Below are 17303 nucleotides of genomic sequence, written 5' to 3'. Positions count from 1 at the left end.
CTTCTCAAGATTGTTTTGGCTATATGGGGTCTTTTGTGTTTCCATACAAATCGTAAGATTTCTTGCTCTAGTTCTGTGAAAAATGCTGTTGGTAATTTGATAGGGATTGCATTGAATCTGTAAATTGCTTTGGGTAGTATAGTCATTTTCACAATGTTGATTCTTCCAATCCAAGAACATGGTACGTCTCTCCATCTGTTTGTAGCATCTTTGATTTCTTTCATCAGTGTCTTATAGTTTTCTGCATACAGATCTTTTGCCTCCTTAGGCAGGTTTATTCCTAGGTATTTTATTCCTTTTGTTGCAATGGTAAATGGGAGACTTTCCTTAATTTCTCTTTATGCTCTTCCGTTGTTAGCGTATAGGAATGAAAGAGATTTCTGTGCAATAATTTTGTATCCTGCTACTTTACTAAATTCATCAATTAGTGCTAGCAGTTTCTGGTAGAGTCTTTAGGGTTTTCTATGTATACTATCATGTCATCTGCAAAGAGTGACAATTTTACTTCTTCTTTTCCCATTTGGATTCCTTTTATTTCTTTTTCTTCTCTGATTGCTGTGGCTAAAACCTCCAGAACTATGTTGAATAATAATGGTGAGAGTGGGCACCCTTCTCTTGTTCCTGTTCTTAGAGGGAATGCTCTCAGTTTTTCACCAATTAGAATGATGTTGGCTTTTGGTTTCTCATATATGACTTTTATTATGTTGAGGTAATTTCCTTCTATGCCCATTTTCTGGAGAGTTTTTAATTATAAATGGATGCTGAATTTTGTCAAAAGCTTTGTCCATATCTATTGAGATGATCATATGGTTTTTATCCTTCAATTTGTTGATATGATGTATCACATTGATTGATTTGCATATATTGAAGAATCCTTGCATTCCTGGGATAAAACCCACTTGATCATGGTGTATGAGTTTTTTAATATCCTGTTGGATTCTGTTAGACAGTATTTTGTTGAGGATTTTTGCATCTATGTTCATCAGTGATATTGGCCTGTAATTTTCTTTGTTTGTGACATCTTTGCCTGGTTTTCATATCAGGGTGATGGTGGCCTTGTAGAATGTGTTTGGGAGTGCTCCTCCTTCTGCTATTTTTTGGAAGAGTTTAAGAAGGATAGGTGTTACCTCTTCTCTAAATGTTTGATAGAATTCACCTGTGAATCTATCTGGCCTTGGGCTTTTGTTTGTTGGGAGATTTTTAATCACAGTCTCAATGTCAGTGCTTGTGCTTGGTCTATTTCATCTGGTTCAGTTTGGAAGATTGCATTTTTCTAAGAATTTATCCATTTCTTCCAGGTTATCCAATTTATTGGCATATAGTTGCTTGTAGTAGTCTCTCATGATCTTTTGTATTTCTGTGGTCTCAGTTGTTACTTCTCCTTTTGCATTTCTAATTCTGTTGATTTGTGTCTTCTCCCATTTTTTCTTGATGAATCTGGCTAATGGTTTATCAATATTGTTTAACTTCTCAAAGAACCAGCTTTTAGTTTCATGGATCTTTGCTATTGTTTCCTTACTTTTGTTTTTCATTTATTTCTGCTCTGATCTTTATGATTTCTCTCCTTCTGCTCACTTTGGGGTTTCTTTGTTCTTTTTCTAATTGTTTTAGGTGTAAGTTTAGGTTGTTTATTTGATACTTTTCTTGTTTTTTAAGATAGGACTGTATTGCTATCAACTTCCCTCTTAGAACTGCTTTTGCTGTGTCCCATAGGTTTTGGGTTGTTGTGTTTTCATTGTCATTTGTTTCTAGATATTTTTGATTTCCTCTTTGATTTCTTTAGTGATTCCTTGGTTGTTTAATATTGCATTGTTTAGCCTCCATGTGCTTGTATTTTTTACAATTTTTTTCCTGTAATTGATATCCAGTCTCATGGCATTGTGGTCTGAGAAGATGCTTGATATGATTTCAATTTTCTTGAATTTACCAAGGCTTGATTTGTGACCCAAGATGTGATCTATCTTGGAGAATGTTCCATGTACACTTGAGAAGAAAGGGTATTCTGTAGTTTTTGGAAGGAATGGCCTTTAAATATCAATTAAGTCAAGATGGTCTAATGTGTCATTTAAAGCTTGTGTGTTCTTATTTATTTTTTGTTGGGATGATCTGTCCATTGATGTAAGTGGGGTGTTCAAGTCTCCCACTATTATTTTGTTACTGTCGATTTCCCCTTTTATGGCTGTTAGCATTTGCCTTATGTATTGAGGTGCTCCTATATTGGGGGCATAGATATTTACCATTGTGATATGTTCTTCTTGAATGGATCCCTTGATCATTATGTAGTGTCCTTCCTTGTCTCTTTTAATAGTCTTTACTTTAAAGTCTAATTTGTCTGATAAGAGTATTGCTGCTCCAGCTTTCTTTCGACTTCCATTTGTGTGGAATATCTTTTTCCATCCCTTTACTTTCAGTCTGTATGTATCACTTGGTCTGAAGTGGGTTTCTTGTAGGCAGCATATAGAAGGGTCTTGTTTTTGTATCCATTCAGCCAGTCTGTGTCTTTTGGCTGGAGCATTGAATCCATTTACATTTAAGGTGATTATTGACATGTGTGTTCCAATTACCATTTTCTTAATTGTTTGGGGTTTGTTTTTGTAGGTGTTTTCCTTGTCTTGGGTTTCCTACTTAGAAAAGTTCCTTTATCACTTGTTGTAAGGCTGGTTTGGTGGTGCTGAATTCTCTTCACTTTTGCTTATCTGGAAAGCTTTTGATTTCTCCATCGAATCCGAATGAGATTCTTGCTGGGTAGAGTATTCTTGGCTGTAGGTTTTTTTCTGTTAGGACTTTCAGTATATCCTGCCATTCCCTTCTGGCCTGCAGAGTTTCTGCAGAAAAATCAGCTGTTATCCCTATGGGTTTTCCTTTATATGTTATTTGTTGCTTTTCTCTTGCTGCTTTTAATATTTTTTCTTTGTGTTTAATTGTCGTTAGTTTGATGAATATGTGCCTTGGTGTATTTCTCCTTGGGTTTGTTCTGTATGGGACTCTCTGTGCTTCTTGGACTTGGTGAATTATTTCCTTTCCCATGTTGGGGAAGTTTTCCACTATAACCTCTTCAAATATTTTCTCAGACCCTTTCTTTTTTTTGTCTTCTTCTGCGATGCCTATGATTCAAATTTTGGTACGCTTAATGTTATCACTGAGGTCTCTGAGACTGTCTTCCATTCTTTTTATTCTTTATTCTCTTTCCTGCCCTGTGGCAGTTATTTCCCCCATTCTATCTTCCAACTCAGTTATTTGTTCTTCTGCCTCAGTTATTCTGATGTTTATACCATCTAGAATATTTTTAATTTCAGTTATTTTGTTGTCCATTACTGGTTGTTTGCTCTTTAGTTCTTCTGAGTCCTTATTAACTGTTTCTTGTATTGTCTGTATTTTGTTATCGAGATTTTGCATCATCTTTACTGTCATTACTCTGAATTCTTTTTCAGGCATTTTTCCTATTTCCTCTTCACTTATTTGGTCGTGTGGGTTTTTTTCCTGTTCCTTTGCCTTCATGGTGTTTCTTTGTTTTCTCATAGTAGTCCAAACTTCAGAGGTTGCTTGTCCCTGCAATAAAGGAGTTTAAAGAAGACTGTCCAAGCCCCAGACTAATGGCAGAGTGTTGAGTCAAACAAATACTATGTCAAGGAATCACATACATGTATAAGACACACAAATACTGAATCCAATAGAACATAAGGCACTAGAAAGACCTGACAGAAGAACCCCAGTATGCTATCATATAATCAAACAGAGAGCCAACAGAAATTCAAAACCAAAACAGAACAAAACAAAAACAAACAAACAAAAAAATACCACATACACACAAACACAAATGCAGGGAGATTTTGAAATCTAGGATCAAATATAATAAAGAGCAATAGCAACACCAGACAGACTGAAGATTCTCAGAGTGAAATCAGATAAGTATACTTAGAACTAAGATAAAGACTAAACCTAATAATAAATACCAAAGCAGTGTGTCTTCTGGAGAATAAAGTAAGGAAACAGAGCAGACTGATAATATTGCTTATAAGTATATTAAGATAAAATAAACTAAAAAAGGATAGAAGACAGAGCAACAGAAGAGCGTAGTGTTACTGGAAATATGAAAATAAAAAGAAAGAAATAGAAATGTATAAAAGAGATGAAAAGAAGGTAGGAGAGATACAGTCAGCACTACAAAAAACTTCACTAGAAATAGAGATATATAAAAAGGCTAAAATACAAATAGAATAAAAAATAGAAAAACAGTGTTATAAAACATTTAGATCCCTTAGGACTATGATTGTAATTAAAAAACAAAAAACAAAATAAAAAAACTAGAACTGACCCCAGAATGGACCAGATTAATAGAATTAATACTAATATTTCTGTTTCCTTGGGGTCTCAGCTGTAAGTGTCCTTCTACTCGCCTTGGGATTTTTGTATATTTCTGCGACCAGCAGAGCTTCCTTTACTGTTCTTCTGTAAGTGCTGGTGTGTGGGGAGAGAGAGGGTACAATAGTGACTCCTTCCTCTGGGAGTGAGTGAGCGAGCAGTAGCACCCTGCCTGGGTCATGGTGGCTTGGGCGGCTCAGGCTGAGAGAGGGACTCCAACCGTGGCTCCTCCCCCCTGCTACGACTCTGCCTGGGCGCCCTGCCTGTGTCACGGTGGCGCAGTCAGCCATGGTGGTGCCTGTTGCAGAGGGACACCGGCGGCTCATGTGTAAACAGAACACCTTCAGAGCTGGGCCACTCTGTGGGCTTTTGGCTCTCGGCTAGAGGCACTCTAGGCCAGCCCCACCCAGGGGCCTTTGTTATCCCTGAGTGTGTTAGCTAGGCCCACAGGGGTCCTTCCTTTGTCCCATGCAGGTGCTGAGAGAGAGGCTACACCCATGGCTCCTCCCCCCGCTTGTGAGTCTGCAGTATCCAGCTGCCACTATTGCCTTACAGCTTTCTGTGGTAGGCACTCTCCGCTGTGGATTTCTTCCCTCCTGTCCTCTCAGTCTGTCTCCCCACTGCCAATGATGTTTCTCACCCTGAACCAGTTCTCCAGTTCCCACGTTGCAGCTCCCAGACTCCCTGTTCAGCTGTGAATCGAAGTCTCAGTCCGGGTACGCTGAGCCATGGTGTGGACCCTCCGTGTGTTTCTCCCTCTTTCCCATCTGCCACAGCTCAGCCGCTTCACCCTCTTTGAACAGTCCTAAATGCCTCCCTTCTGACCCAGGGAAATTCCCCATTGGAGAAGGGGTTTCCCTGTCAGATAAGGGACGTTTCACCAAATTCAGCAATCTCCCCTCTGTTTCAGATCCCGCCACCCTAGGGTGTGGGACCCGTTTGTTTCCTTTCTTTTCCTTCTCTTCCTCCTTTTTTTTTTTTTCCCTCTGTCCTACCCAGTTATGTCGGGATCTTTGTAGTCCTTTCCAGGGTCCAAGCTCGTTTGCTGGTGTTCAGCTGGTTCTCTATGGGAATTATTGTGTCTTTTGTTGTATTCCTGATACATCTGAGGGTCCTCTAGTGAGATTGATCTCTTCCTCAGTAACCAAGTTATCCACTCTTCTGTTCATATTTTACTCCCGTCTGGCTCCCCAACCTGGGTCAGCGAGGGCTCGCGCAGGTGAAGATATAGGAAAGTTTTTAAAAGAGTAAATCCTAAGAGTTCTCTGCCCAGGGGAAATTTTTTTTTCCTCTTTTCTTTCTTTTCTTTTTATTGTTCCTATATGAGAAGATAGATGTTAGCTGAACCTACTATGGTAATCATTTCACAATATATGTAAATCAAACCATCATACTGTATGTTTTAAACTTATACAGTGATGTATGTCAATTATTTCTCAGTAAAACTGAAACAATGGAAGTTATAACATATTTGCCAAAGTAAAAAAAAAGATATTTTCAGTATATTTCTACTTATGTCACCATACCCTATTTCCCTCTTCTTTTTATTTAAGTTGACATATAATTTATATACAATAAAATAAACCAATCTCAAAAGTACAGTTTGATGATTTTGCCTCCTCTAGAATTTGTATAAATGGAATAATACAATAAAAAAAAAAATAGGGACAATATTAAGCCCACTTTCATTTTATGTGAGATGCACTAAGATAATCACAGACTAATATATAAAATATTTCTAGAAACATCAGCATAAAATGTACATCAATTTGTTATAGAGCCCTTTCCTGATCATCTGAGTTATAATGCTGATATTTATTGAGAACTTATTAACTTTCTTGCTTAAAGAAATTGACATATTTACATACTAATTTTTTCATCCTTAGATGACACTATGAAGCAAATACTATGTTATTACCACTTTATAAATGAGAAAATGATATACAAGGAAATGAGGCAATTTCCCCAATATCAGAAAGCTTAGAAGTGGAGGAACCAGAACCTAAGCAGACTTTAGAGGATAGGCTCTTAATCACTACATAATATTGCTTTTATAAGGTCAGTTTCTCCTCATTTTATTCATAGAACCTTCCTCTTATCATTCATAGCATTCATCACAACTTATAAATTGGTATCTAATTGTTCTCTTATTGATTTAGTACCTGTATTTCTCTGTGGTCTCTAACTCCCAGTAGACAGTGCCATGTCTGTAAATGCAGTTTTTGGCAATGAGAAAAACCATCATAAAGATCTACTGACTATGTGATTGAATGAACGAATGAATGAACAAAGGGATAGATGAATAAATGCAGGAAAAATCATTTAAAATTGTTTTGCCTGATATTATCATCATTTTTTCAACTGAAACAATTGCAAGCAAAACTTAGTTTTGATACCAAGTTAACCTAGGAAACTTTGGTCACTTGATGGTTACTTTAGGGGAGGCATTAAAGGCAATTTCATGGTACCCATCAATGGCTCCCTATACCTAATCAACCTCAGCTCTGTTTCATTGTCTAAATAGAACTGACTGCCTCTTTTATAATCACAAGGCAAAGCTCTCATATGTTCTATTAAATACACACTCTTCTATGGCTGTTCAACCTGTACTACCCATAGCTCTTACCTCTTACTCCTGGCAGGTAATCCCCTGAATTACATTCACAATGACTCAGTATCTCAGTCCATATGAGAAACACTGTCATAATAATATCGGCCTCAGTATGGAAAAATATGTTCCATAACTCATCAAAGCTATGAAGGGAAATCAGTGGTGATATTTAAAAAGAGTAAAAAGTTGGTGGAAGCATAAGAACGTAAAAACTAGAAATATGTGAGAAAAAGACAAGACCTTGGAGGTACCAAAGGAAAACTTTCCTTATGATCTGCTTAAGCTAGTCAGAGACATTCTTCTCACTATTACCAATTCCCCAAATCCTCACTTTCATGATTTTTTTAAAAATTTGAGAATATCCTTTGTCCCTTATTAGACTGCAAGCACCTCATTGTTAATGGAAGGAACTGCCTTCTATGTATGTACAGAGACTTATATGTTGGGAGAGTAGTCAGGTCTCATGGGAAAAGCATACAATATATACTTTGGGGCCCATACATGTGACAAAGTAGTATGAAGAGTGTGGGATCCTGAGCAGCAACTAAGAAGAGAGAGCTTGCTGGGACAGGGTTGGGGTGAAGGGGCTGTGTGGGTGAGAAGAAGAGGAAGGTATTCTAGGCACTCTTGAGAGTGAAAAAGATTTAAGGAGATGATGGCAGGCCTAAAACAAATTTTAGAAACATTTTGTATGATTCATTTTCATCCAACTTTTAAGAAAACCTTTGATAATATCTAAATTATTCTCTGAGGTCTCTGAGTTCATGCTGTTATTTCTTCACATGTGACTGAAGAGTTTGGGCCATGAAGTAGGTGGAGAGTTCTGTGTGACGTACACACAGTTCCATTCCTTGATACTTTATATAGTACAGTTGTTTGAAAATTGCTTTTTGACTCAACATATAACTTAAAAGTAAAGAGGAGTAAGAATGTAGGCCTGAATATAAAATAATATGGTCTGGTTTTTCTTAGGAAATACAGAGACATTCACATGAGATGACTTATTTGTGATTTTATTTAGACTATTTCACAAAAGAATTGCATTGCATTCCAGACTCTAATGCTTAGCAGATAGATGGTTAATAAATGTATAAATAAAAGATGATCATTAAAAAATAAATGATTTCATTCAAAACACAAAAGACTTACAAGACCAGAAAAATATGAACTTTCTAATAGCACCAGTTAATAGGAAAACAGAATTTTAAAAGTTGAGGCAAAGTTAGACCCTTGTTGGGATAAAAGTCAAATCAATATCACCCAGATGACCCATACCTTGCAACATGCCCATCCCCTCCTTCCATGATGCAGTAGCTGATGTAATAAAATTGAAAATTTTATGTATATATATTTTTTCTGTGTTGCATTCTAATATGAATTTATACATAGATTGGTCTCTTGTCTCTTTCATTTTGGGGGGAACGAGTAGAGTTTACCAGGTTACAATAATCCTAAAGAAGATGTGGCTGAGTCCCCAAGAACTCGCAATCGGAGACCAGACTTGCCCTTTAAAGCCTTGCAACCTGCTGTAAAGTTCCAACATTTGTAGAAGGTTTGTCAAATGGAAGTTGATATGTATTGCTACCAATATCCTCCACCTTCTTGAAAGTCAACAAGCTCTGTCTCAGCTGAAAAATGACCAAAACCTATTTATTAGTCAATATATTGAATTACTGATTTCTCATTTTTAGAAATTGCTTTGAATCCTTTAATTATTCTATAGATCAAAGTATAGCAACCTATGACTCATGAACTGAATAACATTTACTTAAGATTTAAAAATGTGTTTATAAAATCATTTAGACAGCAAACAGTTCAAAAGCAGAGACTCATATCCAATTTGTTTATGTTTAACAATAATAAAGTACTATAACTATTAAGGGATTCCACAACAATGTGTATGTGTGTGTATCCCCAAATTTGAATTAAATTATTTTCCTAGGTAAGGAACTTAGCTTTCAGAGCACAGATATATAGCCCATGCTGTCATCTGTTAGATTCAGGTATGACCATTACCGTGTAGTTATTCTGAAAGCTCAGGGACAGAGGGACCCTGAAATCTAGCATTATTAAGATTAATCTCTTATTTTTCTCTCATATTTCCTTTTTTCAAATTCCATGTATCATCCATTCATTTACTTAATATACATTCTTAAGGCTCTATTATGTATCAAATATTGTGCTAAAAATTTAGCCCTTTCTCATGGCAAGTGCAAGTGTGATAAAGAGAAACATGTAAATGCATGATACAATAGAGATTACTATGCATAGTATTTAAATCAAAGAGGATAGTAAAATGATGAGCACTGCCTCAGCGAACAGAGGCAATACTTGAGTCATGTTTTGAGACTAAGTAGGAATTTTCCAAAGAGGCAGAGAAGGGCATTACCATAGAGGAAAAAGAATACATGATTTTTCAGAGGCAACAAACAGCACAAATTCTTAAGGGTATAGGTTTCTTCTAACTCATCAATAGACAATAAAGCAAAGGAGTGTTACTTACTTTCTCTACTTCAAGATTATTTTTTTATTTCCTTATAACTGGAGGCTAAAGGCCAAATACTTGAAATTAAAAGGCAATATTTCCATACATAGAGAATCATCTAGTGCTACAGACAGAAAACATATGAAAATTTTAGTAATATGATATAGCATTTGAAATTACATGTTATGAGATGTTTAAAGGAGAGAAAGAGTGAATAAGAGAGAAGGAGAGAGGGAGAGAGGGAGAGAGGGAAAGAGAGGGAGCGAGAGAGTGGTGTTATGGCTACAGTAGGACTCTGAGGATGGGTGGGGTTTAGGCAAGTGATAACGAGTGGAAGTATGATTTCAGTGAAGGATGTCCAAGCAGGGCTATAGTGCTGCAAAGTTCTACAGCATAAAGGTCTAACTGAACCATTTGCATAGACTAAAATGTGAAAAGTTATTCCCATTTTACCTCCTGGATTTGTTCGACTCAGCAGTGCCAGATAGCCCTGAATATTCTCTGAAAGCCTAGCCAAAGAATCTGCAATTTAGAGCATCAAAACTTGTTTAAGGCCTAAGGAGCCAATTTCTTCTTTGAGTTGGACCACCTTAACACTGAATCTCAAGAGAGTCCTGAAGGTCACTAGCTTTCTGTGCCTTGCTTTTGCTGATCCAGCACTTAGAATTTTCATTTCCATTTTGAAACCAATAAATCAGCATATCTTGCCAGAGGAGTTTTAACCTCTTAAGATGCAATCAAATTGCTCAGTCAGAATGACTCCTGAAAATTGATCTGTACATTGCAAAGAATGGAAGAGAACTTTCATGTTTCTAAGGAATACATATCTCTGATATATAAAATAATGTTAGCTGGATCCTGAAGGATTGAGTAATGCTGTTATAATTAGAAAGATGTGAGATTATCTATACCAAATAGAACAGAAAGTTGCCCATCAGTGATACTGGCAAATTATACATAGTTAGATAACCACTGTTATCAGTGTGTTTGCCGACACGTTTTGTAATTATCTCCATGTCAGCTTGAATGTTACTGTCTTTGATCACTGTTAAGAATGTTAAAAACACGAAATAGATCTTTAATTTCTGAAGTACCTCACTTGGTGCTTTAAATAACATACTAAAGGCTTGAAAGTTGTTTTGCGTTTTCGTGGTTTTTTTGGCCACAGAATTTTAATTTTTTAATCCTGGTTTTTTTCCTAGTTTGATTCAACAAATTATCAATAAATGATTTTCACCAAAATTAGGTCTTTGAATGAAACAATTTTATTTTTAATATGTTAATTTTCTCATTCAGTGTATGTTTCAAAGCAATAGCATTATCAGTATGTCCCTTCTCAGTTTTCCTCATCCCAATTTTGTCTTATTTCTTTGGTCAGGGCTGGCTCAGGCTCACAAGAGAATCTTAAAAAGATCATTTATCTCCCTGCTAAACCACTGGGAGGGAGTTGAGAAATGACCACCTCTCTTGGGACCCTACTTTCCCCCTTAATGAAGCAATAGCCATCTAATTAATTTAATCAGCTATCACAAAGATTAGCAAGGTAACATGTCCCAAGTGTCCTTTGTTAGTTAGAGAAAGGTATTATGTATACAGAAAAAACAGCATGATGTTATCTGTGCATTGTTCCCTTAGCCCTTAAACTGGCTGACTGGTTTTTAGCTTCAGTGCTCAGAATCAAGTGAACATAATGTTAATTTAGAAAGAACACATGAATTGCCAACCAAACACTGAAGATCATTAAGTAATATCTGAAACAGATAAACATGAAAAATCAGTCTCCTATTGGGAATCTTAGAACAGTATTTTTTTTCTAATAGACTTCAGCACTAATTTCTCCCCTCTTCAACTACTAAATGTCATGCAAAAAGTAACCTGTGCATGTTTTACTAAACTAACAAGGCAGGTAGCATTGTTTGTCTTCCTGTGGAAAGGAATGCAAACCCGTCCCATTGTAAGTGAGATAATCAGGCAAGTATAATGGAACAATCTTCTCCTGTAAAGTTCTGTATTGTTATGAATATAAAATAATAATAGTGTTTTTGTTAATGTTGTTATCATCAACTCATTTTCTGTTTGAAGGAAATGACTGCTAAAATATACATGGGAAAAGGGAACTGAAAAATGAAAGAAGTCATTAAAAGAAAGTTTTAGTAACACAGCTGCAATGCATTAAATTGTAGTTTAATTATTTCAAAGTTTTCCTCAGAATACTTAAGGGAGAATTGTAGGCATATTGGAGAGGAAAGGCCAAGCTGTGCTAGGCATTTTGAATGAAAGTATTCTAAGCTTCTCTACCTCTGTTATTTTTCCATGTTCTTTCTGTAGCCCACAGGGAAAGGAAAGGAAGGAGTAGATACCATCCTCATCCTTATGACCTAGATCTTGGTTGCAAAAGCCTCGAGAACTTGCAGTCCCTTTGAGCTCACTCTGTAATTATGGTATGGGCTTTTCTATGGAAAGACACATGGAAAAGTCTGAAGACTAATCTTCAAGTATCACCTTGCCCAGAAGTTGTTTTCATCTCATCAGAAGCTACACAAAGTCCTTCCTGGTCTCTCAAGAACTGCAGAACTTGAAGCTAATATGAGGGGAAACTTTACTCTTATTCACATTTATGAACTTTTCAAGGTAAACAGTCTGTATTCAGAAAGAGAAATATCAGCATTGGGCAGGGTACCAGTTCTGACCAGTTCCCACAAGTCAATTGTTAAATGTTCTGGCATGTAATGAGCCAGTTTTTAAGCAATTGGTAGCTTCAAATTGGGCTTGGTAGGAGTATTTATACCATGGAAACTGATAAACACTAACATCAGACCCCAGTTTACCAGCATCCCAGAATGCTGAAAGAAGAGGCAGCTAAAATAATAGTGATTGCCATCTGGACTTTATGTACGTTAGTAAAGACATTTGAGTATAAGAGGATTAGGGTGGAAGCCTCTGTTAGTCTTGAGATGATCATCACAGCAGCTTTCAGAAAGACAATGGATATCAGGATGATACAGCAGAAGATAATGCAAGGAAAAAATGGTTAGAAGTTGTTTAAAAATGGTCACTAACCACCCATGATTTAATTACCACCATGCTTGATTGTTTTAATTAAATGTTGTACAAAATTGCATGCAATTTAACCAAATTTCCTCTCCACCTACAACCATCCCCAAACAATTCTCTTAGTGGTATCTAAAGCTCAAATATCAAAAAAAATTCTTTTTGGTTTTGTTAAATCAAAATATAACCTGGAAACGTAGTCGAAGGAGAAAAAGATGGCGGCGAAGTAGAGAGACGTGGAGTGCATCCCTCTCCACAGATGCATTGGGAATGCACGGAAGGACACAGTCATTCCCACAGAGAACCAGCTGAACACCAGCAGAGGCCTCGGACACCGGAAAGGGCTGCGGAGAACCTGACATAGCCGGTAGGAAGGCATCTACGAGGGCTCAAAGAGGGTGAAGCGGCGGAGCTGTGGCAGACGGGAGGGAGTGAGAAACATACGGAGGGTCCGCAGCGCAGTTCAGCGTTCCCAGACCGAGACATCGATCCGCGGCTGAACGGAGGGTCCAGGAGCGGGAGCGTGGGAACCGGAGAGCTGGTTCAGGGGGAGAAACATTGTTGCCGGTAGGGTGACGGACCGAGAGGACAGGAGGGAGGAGGTCCGCGGAGAGGAGTGCCCATCCCTGAGAGCTGCCCGGCCATGATGGCGGCTGGAGGCTGCAGGCTCCCGGGCGGGGGGGAGGAGCCGCGCGCATAGCCTCTCTCTCTCTTTCTGCGCCTCTGCAACAGGCAGCGGAGAGACGCCCTGCGGGGCCACATAAGGCGCTCAGGGATAACAAGCACCCTCAGGCGCTCGGGCGGGGCTAGATTAAAACTCCTTGCAACGCCAGCAGCAGGGAGGCTGCCGAGAGAAAAAAAAAAAAAAGAAACCAGCATCAAAAAGAAAAAACCCCGAGAGAGGCCCAACTCTAAGACTTTCTGTGTACGCCTGAGCCACCAGCGCCCTCTGCAACAGGCACCTCCAAGCCTGACTGAAGCAACAGTGCGCCACTGCTCACTCCCTCCCAGGAGAAGGAGCCACTATTGCACCCTCTCCCTCCCCACACACCGAGGCTTACAGACGAACAATAAAGGAACCTCTGCTGGTCACAGAATAACGCAAAAAAAAAAAACCCAAGGCAAGGAAAAGGACACTTACAGCTGAGACGCTAAGGAAACAGAAATAGTAGTATCAATACCTATTGAACTGGTCCATTCGGGGATCAGTTCTGGATTTTTTTTTTTTTTTTTTTTTGATTTATTAAATACGATCTTAGCCCTAAGGGATCTACAAGTTTTACAACATAATTTTATAAGGATATTTTTTACTCTTTTTTTTTTTTTTTTTTTTTTTTTTTTTGCCTTTTAAAATACTTCTATATCTAGCTAAGTTTTTGGTAGTACGGACAAAATATCTTTCATACTTTCCTTTCATCCCTTTCTTTTATACACTTCTATTCCTTTCTTTTTCTTTGCATATTTCCAACCACATTACGCTCTTCTGTTCCCCTTTCTTCCAGCCATTTTAAGTGTATTTTATCTTAACATACTTATAAGCAACACTATCGGTCTGCTCAGACTCCTTGTTCTATTCTCCAGATGATGCACTGCCTTGGTATTAATATTAGGCTTTTGTCTTTATCTTAGTTCTTAGTACAGTTGTCTAATTACATTCTGAGAATCTCCATTCTCTCTGGTGGTACTCCAGCTCATTTCTATATTTGATCCTAGCTTACAAAATCTCCCTGGATTGATGTTTGTATGTGTAGGGTGTTATTTGTTGTTTGTTTGCTTTTGCTTTTGTCTCTGATTTGTTCTGTTTCAGTTGTCAATTTCTGCTGAGTTTCTCTCTGAATATCTGATAGCACACTGGGGTTCTGTCAGGTCTTTCTAGAGCCTTATGTCCTAACGGATTCAATAATTGTGTGTCTTATACATGTATGTGTTTCCTAGACTGAATATTCGTCTAATCCAATACTTGGACATTAGTCTGAGGCTTGGACAGTCTTCTATAAACACCTCTATCACCAGGACAAGCAACCCCAAAAGCTTGGACAACCATGAGGAAACAAAGAAACACCATGCAGGCAAAGGAGCAGGAAAAAAACCCACAAGACCAAATAAATGAGGAGGAAATAGGAAAAATGCCTGAAAAAGAATTTAGAGTCATGATAGTAAAAATGATACAAAATCTCGATAACAAATTAGAGAAAGTACAAGAAACAGTTCATAAGAACTCAGAAAAACAAACAGCAATGGATAACAAAATAACTGAAATTAAAAATACTCTAGATGCTCTAACCAGCAGAATGACTGAGGCAGAAGAACGAATAAGTGAGTTGGAAGATAGAATGGAAGAAAGAAACGCCACAGAGCAGGAAAAAGATAAAAAAATAAAAAGACTAGAAGACAGCCTCAGAGACCTCAGTGATAACCTTAAACGTACCAACATTCGAATTATAGGCATCCCAGAAGAAGAAGAAAACAAGAAAGGGTCTGTGAAAATATTTGAAGAGGTTCTAGTGGAAAACTTCCCCAACATGGGAAAGGAAATAATGAACCAAGTCCAAGAAGCACAGAGAGTCCCATACAGAATAAACCCAAGAAGAAATACACCAAGACACATATTAATCAAACTAACGACAATTCAACACAAAGAAAAAATATTAAAAGCAGCAAGAGAAAAGCAACAAATCACATATAAGGGAAAACCCATCAGGATAACAGCTGACCTTTCTACAGAAACTCTGCAGGCCAGAAGGGAATGGCAGGATATACTGAAAGTCCTGAAAGAGAGAAACCTACAGCCAAGAATACTCTACCCAGCAAGAATCTCATTCAGATTTGAGGGAGAAATCAAAAGCTTTCCAGACAAGCAACAGCTAAGAGAATTCAGCACCACCAAACCAGCCTTACAACAAGTGCTAAAGGAACTTCTCTAAGTAGGAAACACAAGAAAAGGAAAACACCTACAAATACAAACCCAAAACAATTAAGAAAATGGTAATTGGAACACACATGTCAATAATCACTTTAAATGTAAATGGATTAAATGCTCCAACCAAAAGACACAGACTGGCTGAATGGATACAAAAACAAGACCCTTCTATATGCTGCCTACAAGAAACCCACTTCAGACCAAGGGATACATATAGACTGAAAGTGAAGGGATGGAAAAAGATATTCCATGCAAATGGAAGTCAAAAGAAAGCTGGAGTAGCAATACTCATATCAGACAAATTAGACTTGAAAGTAAAGACTATTAAAAGAGACAAGGAAGGGCACTACATAATGATCAAGGGATCCATCCAAGAAGAACATATCACAATGGTAAATATCTATGCCCCAAATATAGGAGCACCTCAATACATAAGGCAAATGCTAACAGCCATAAAAGGGGACATCGACAGTAACACAATTATAGTGGGAGACTTGAACACCCCACTTACATCAATGGACAGATCATCCAAACAGAAAATAAATAAAGACACACAAGCTTTAAATGACACATTAGACCATCTCGACTTAATTGATATTTATAGGACATTCCATCCAAAAACGACAGACTACACTTTCTTCTCAAGTGCACACGGAACATTTTCCAGGATAGATCACATCTTGGGTCACAAATCAAACCTCAGCAAATTCAAGAAAATTGAAATCATATCAAGCATCTTCTCAGACCACAACGCCATGAGACTAGATATCAATTACAGGAAAAAAACTGCAAAAAATACAAACACATGGAGGCTAAACAATTCACTATTAAACAACCAAGGAATCACTACAGAAATCAAAGAGGAAATCAAAAAGTATCTAGAAACAAATGACAACGAAAACACAACAACCCAAAACCTATGGGACGCAGCAAAAGCAGTTCTAAGAGGGAAGTTTATAGCAATACAGTCCTACCTTAAGAAACAAGAAAATGATCGAATAAACAACCTAACCTTACACCTCAAACAACTAGAGAAAGAAGAACAAAGAAACCCCAAAGTGAGCAGAAGGAAAGAAATCGTAAAGATCAGAGCAGAAATAAATGAAAAAGAAAGGAAAGAAACCATAAGAAAAATAAATAAAACTAAAAGCTGGTTCTTTGAGAAGATTAACAAAATTGATAAACCATTAGCCAGACTCATCAAGAAAAAAAGGGAGAAGATGCAAATCAACAGAATTAGAAATGAAAAAGGAGAAGTCACAACGGACACCTCAGAAATACAAAACATCATGAGAGACTACTACAGGCAACTATATGCCAATCAATTGGATAACCTGGAAGAAATGGATACATTCTTAGAAAAATACAATCTTCCAAGACTGAACCAGGAAGAAATAGAAACCATGAACAGACCAATCACAAGTACAGAAATTGAAGCAGTGATTAAAAATCTCCCAACACACAAAAGCCCAGGACCAGATGGATTCACAGGCGAATTCTATCAAACATTTCGAGAAGAGTTAACACCTATCCTTCTCAAACTCTTCCAAAATATTGCAGAAGGCGGAGCACTCCCAAACTCATTCTATGAGGCTACCATCACCCTGATACCAAAACCAGGCAAAGATGTCACAAAAAAAGAAAACTTCAGACCAATATCACTGATGAATATAGATGCAAAAATCCTCAACAAAATACTAGCTAACAGACTGCAACAGCACATTAAAAAAATCATACACCACGATCAAGTGGGGTTTATCCCTGGGATGCAAGGATTCTTCAATATACACAAATCAATCAACGTGATACATCATATCAACAAATTGAAGGATAAAAACCATATGATCATTTCAATAGATGCAGAAAAAGCTTTT

This window comes from Hippopotamus amphibius, chromosome 3 (genome assembly GCF_030028045.1).
Source record: "Hippopotamus amphibius kiboko isolate mHipAmp2 chromosome 3, mHipAmp2.hap2, whole genome shotgun sequence".
Classification (NCBI taxonomy): domain Eukaryota; kingdom Metazoa; phylum Chordata; class Mammalia; order Artiodactyla; family Hippopotamidae; genus Hippopotamus; species Hippopotamus amphibius.
This window is presented reverse-complemented; position numbering follows the sequence as displayed.